The following is a 4,819-nucleotide window of genomic DNA, read 5'->3' as shown; positions in this document are numbered from 1 at the left end:
AAATCGGAAACACAAGTATTATTGAAACGGTGGGCGTTCTACTTACCATTTACGTGCCGCCACGCGTCCCCTTTTTTTATTCAATAGGAGGGTCGTGCGGGGTAGCTATTTGAGTACGGGAGGCGTGCGATCAGACCCCTGCGCGTGCTCATCGGGAGGAGAGCCCTTTGACCTCTATCCGCCGCCCACCTCCCTCCCAACGTCTCCATTAATGGCGCTTGAGCCCCTTTTTCATGGCGTCGCTATGTCTCACTCGACTGAGATTTAAGAGAGAAAAAAGAAAATCTGAAAAGAAAGTTTTGCACGGATCTTGATGTAAGATCCGACGGACCTATATTGCATCGACTACGACTTATAGCAAGACTGATGAATATAAGGATGATGACAGTGGATAATAATTGTCTTACATATTTAGGAAGATAATTAAAAAAGCCACATGCGGCAAAGCTCGAAATACACAAGGGCAAAAGAAGAAGGAAGACAACGATATGGCTCGCTGATCTCTACTTTCTTGATGCGTTGCTGTAGGCCGCGGGAAGCCGGGAGCTAGTCTCCGCGGCGAGCGGCGATGAGCTCTTTTGTGTCCTCAAGACGCTGGTTGAGAGTATCCACGGATTCCTCCACCAGCCTTTGGCGCTCGATGCGGAGCATGTCATTCCAGTCCATAAGTTTCTTGACGATGACACTGGTCCTCTTGAACCAGGCAGCAGTCTCCTCCTGCTGCTCCGCACTTCCGATGATCTTCACTTTCAGCAGGTTGCGCTCGGCCCGGAGCTTTGCATTGCCCTCCCTTAGTTGCCGGATGACGCCGGTAGTCTATTCAAATGATGCTTTCCTGTTGTCCTACAACCTCACCCAGCCGGACATTAGATCCATCTGGCTATGGTCGATCGCATTCATGTGCCTATAAGAGTCCTCGCGTGTGCGCGAGAGATGTTCCCAGGCCGCCGCGGCGCGGGAGGACATCTCTGCCGCATTCGTGGCGCAGCGGGACATCTCTGCTGCTTCCACGGCGCGACCGGACCAGTCTGCTGCATCGACGGCGTGGCTGGACCTCCGTGCTGCTTCGGCGGAGAGGTGGGACCTCTGTGCTGCTACAGCCGCGCAACAGGACATGTCGGCTGCTTTCGCGACGAGGCGGGACATCTCTCGTGCTTCCGCTTCCATGCTCGCCTCTCCCTGGTGGTAATCTCTCGACCCATAACTCATGTTGGCCATGGGATACGCAAGGGAATGATGATGAATGACTTGTTTGTTTTTGTGGACTAGCACAAGGCCCGTGCGTTGCAACGGGGCATATAAATTTTAGTGGTTTGACATTATGTTATAGCACAAAAGACCATGCGTTACAGCAAATACAAAATAAATAAGCGTGTGGTTACAAACCTGAAAATTATTTTACCAATCAAACAACTTCTATTATTTGGTGGTTCAAATGAATGGTGTCAAATACACATCAACATTGTCAACTAATAGAATTTGCAAATAATGCCAGCTCAGTAGTCATGTGGAATGTTCAGAGAAGATTCTATTTTAGCTTGTTACACGAAATTTACATTTTTTTCTAGAAGAAATATTGCCTATAAATAAATTAAATAATAATGATAAACTTTAGCACAATGCAATGGTTCATATTTTTTAATTTAAGATGAAGGACATGAAAGAGAAAACGATGACCATACTAAGGCTACAGGAAAGGCATACAAAGAATATCATACAGTTATTATATAACACCACGCCTTTAGACATTTCCAAATATACAAAACATAAGGTACTGAATTCTTTTACATAGACTGATATGACTCAAAAATACAATGGTCAATGAGAGGACAAAAAAGGCACAGGATTTTCTTTTGTACATCAATGCCAACTAAAAATAATAAGAATTGTAATTAAAGAAAAGCGACCAAAAAAACTGTTAAGAGCATTTGTCTTGCACTCTGACTCAATGTTTTGCTGGCACATTTCCTCATGAACAAATTTGCTTTACTAACCCTCCTATAAAACTTTCAGCTGGATGTCGGTGCCACCGAACTACCCGCTCAATTGTAGGCTCAACTCCAACCAGCTCCATTCTAGGAATAGATGGATTTGTAGTTTTCGACTCCTACTTCAAAAAAGTTTGTTGGGCCTCTACTTTGAGTGAGAACCATACAGTCATACTGCAAACACATAAAAAGTAACGGTTGAAGTAATGCAGAATAATATTCTCAAGTTTAATATACACAGGAAAATGAAAATATCATTATAACAAACAAGGAAAAAGTTTTATAAGTTCTATATTGATGCTCACAATGTCTCTATCCAGCTCAGAAAGTCATTTTACTTTTGAGAGCATCATCGATTTAATCTTTATTTTCTCAAGTGGATAACAATTCATCATTGTCACCAACTACACAATAGGAAATGTGAATAAAAAGACTGCAGTAAGAATTAAGGGAGAAGTCCAGGGAAGTTTAACCCCCACTCTCAAATGAGGGATCCATGTGCTTACTTTGCTTTCCATGTAGCTTCAAAATAATGTATTACCTGTTGTAGATTTTTACTCGTTCTCACTGCCATTCTACTGGAAATTCCACAAGGAAAATATATGCCTTCTTCTTTCATAGTAGTGAACGCTGAACCTGGACCATCAAAGAGAAGATAATTTCTCATCAAATTGCCCAGCACTGTAATGAGAAGAGAAGCATCCATAAAGTAATAAACAAACCGAATCTGAATGTACCTCATCAAATGAAGGTGGCAGAAGTGTGGCGACCTAGCATAGATGTTTCACAGCCTCAAGGCTTGCAGAATCAGAGAAGTCAGAAGCCTGCTATGTATAATATGTAGGCATGTATTCTTACTTCATGAGTCTCTTATCTACTTTCCAGTAGGCAAATTTTTGTAAGCAGACTTATCTTACTTGAGAATCCTCGCTTCTTTCCAGATTTCTTGAGAAAAGTTTATGGTCATTGGTCATCATAACATCTACATTTTAGCGCTGGGTAATGAAAACAGAACATGGTAAATTTACCTGAATATGTCCCACAAATATTTGTACGATGGATGTTAGTTTAACTCGAACCAATTGCACTAATAAAATAGAACACTTAGAAAGAAGGTAAAATCAGCCTCAGCAACAACGACTTTCACTAAGTAGAAGGACATTCCCTTCCCCAGCAGCCCCACACCAAGTACTCAAAGCGAGCTTCTGCTAAAAATCATAAAATGAAATGTGGCTTTACAGAAGATAATGATTTTCCATCAATGTTAGAATATCAGAACTTATCTATTTCAAAGAACGGAAAGGTAAAGAAGGTGGACATGTGGGAAAGATCAAGCCTTCCTCGGCTGTGCAGAAATAGTCGCAGTACACGCTCCCGCAGTGCACTGCCTAACACAAAGTTCTTTATTGCTTTCTCGGATATAGAGAATAACTAAATATTTCATATTTTTATATTAGGTTTTTTAAACATTTTTTCCACTCTCTAAGTCTCCACTAATTAGACTGAAATAGAGTCTAGTAAATTAATAGCCGATTGATATTTTTTGAGGTTTGGCGGACATCTCTTTTTCTGTTCAGCTAGTACTATAACAAAGTTCTGTAGATACCTTGGCAACAGTAGCGGAATCCTTAACACAAACCAGTAACCCAAGTACATGGTAGCTAAGAATATATAGGCGCTAACTTGGAGCAAGAGAACTCCTTTAGGTATTACCATTATTATTGTCAAGCACATCTACCAGAATCTTTTTTTAAGGGAGAAACATGACAGTAGCCAATTTATTTAGTTCTCACCAGTAAATAAAAACAGGTACTAAAATAGTTATCCAGGAAGGGTAGCTTCCTAGTTGTAATCATACCTAATTGTAGAACTTCGGGTACGATTTAGTGTGAAGGACGCACCTTCTGACCTCCTGACCTCCAGCCAGAACAATCAAATTGATCAACATATTGGGTTGGCCTGCTTGGGACGTAGCTAGTAAGTCTAGCTATCTTGATTGGGACGTAGCTAGTAAGCCTCATGAAATCAATCCAGTGGCCTGCTTGGACGTAGCTAGTAAATCAATCTAGCCGAAAACGTCCCAAGCACCAGGAGGAATCTGCTACTTAGTAATAAAATCGATCAGCAAAGATGGTATATGTTCAGATCTTGGAGAAGTATGGACAAATAGTTTACAGATAATCAATTTGTAGATTTCCTAGCTTATGCAGAAATACAATACATCATCTATCCAGGACCGGGAAGCAACACTAAATTATGGCATGATATCATTCACTTCTTTTTGTTGCCAATGAATACTAAATTGACCACTTGCTACTAACAAAACTGAGATTACCAGAAGCAGGTCCACCTGATCTCACGGCGCTCGTTCTGCCGCCACCACAAAGGCAAGATTGATCCACCGCCTACAGGAATCCAAAGGAGAGGAGAGAAAGAGAGAATCGGTCGATGGATTCCGATCCGCCGTCCCGAACTCTACTTCCGCGCTCGCCCAACCTCGAGCGAGGTGGGTGCGCCGAGCGGGGCGGCTGCGAGCGCGACCGGCGGCGGGGGCGGGCAACGCGCGACGGCGGCGGGCGGCGCGCGGTGAGGCGGCGCGGGGCAGGAGGTGGCGGCTGCGGGGGTGGGCGGCGAGCGGCAGCGGAGGACAAGGCGGGGTGGGGCTGGAGGTCGAGATGGGATCGAGGAGGCAGGCCGTGCGGTGGTTGGGCTATTTTTTTCCTTTCTCTCTCCAAACCGATTCGGGCTGACTTATGTTGAGGATTGCGGGTTGATTACTTAAAACTTCAGGGGCTTTTCTGCAAAATTGCTGACGATGTACGACCAGGGGA

General features: G+C 43.5%; 1 long non-coding RNA gene across 6 annotated transcripts; it reads right to left on the bottom strand.

Moving 5' to 3' along the window:
• Nucleotides 1-1,758: 1,758 nt before the first annotated feature.
• LOC120973300 (uncharacterized) lies at nt 1,759-4,528 on the bottom strand. 6 transcript variants are annotated; one of them, XR_005767970.3, is made up of 5 exons: nt 4,324-4,528; nt 3,847-4,086; nt 2,726-2,983; nt 2,530-2,624; nt 1,759-2,162 (listed from the first exon to the last, which is right to left on the bottom strand). It is a non-coding gene; the product is annotated as an uncharacterized lncRNA (long non-coding RNA). The 6 variants fall into 6 exon arrangements; XR_005767971.3 differs by having other exon boundaries at nt 4,339-4,528; XR_012202518.1 differs by having other exon boundaries at nt 3,847-4,517.
• Nucleotides 4,529-4,819: the final 291 nt, after the last annotated feature.

Source organism: Aegilops tauschii, chromosome 2 (assembly GCF_002575655.3).
Source record: "Aegilops tauschii subsp. strangulata cultivar AL8/78 chromosome 2, Aet v6.0, whole genome shotgun sequence".
In the NCBI taxonomy this organism is placed as follows: Eukaryota; Viridiplantae; Streptophyta; class Magnoliopsida; order Poales; family Poaceae; genus Aegilops; species Aegilops tauschii.
The sequence above is the reverse complement of the archived record's forward strand: the minus strand, read 5'-3'. Positions and strand labels throughout refer to the sequence as shown.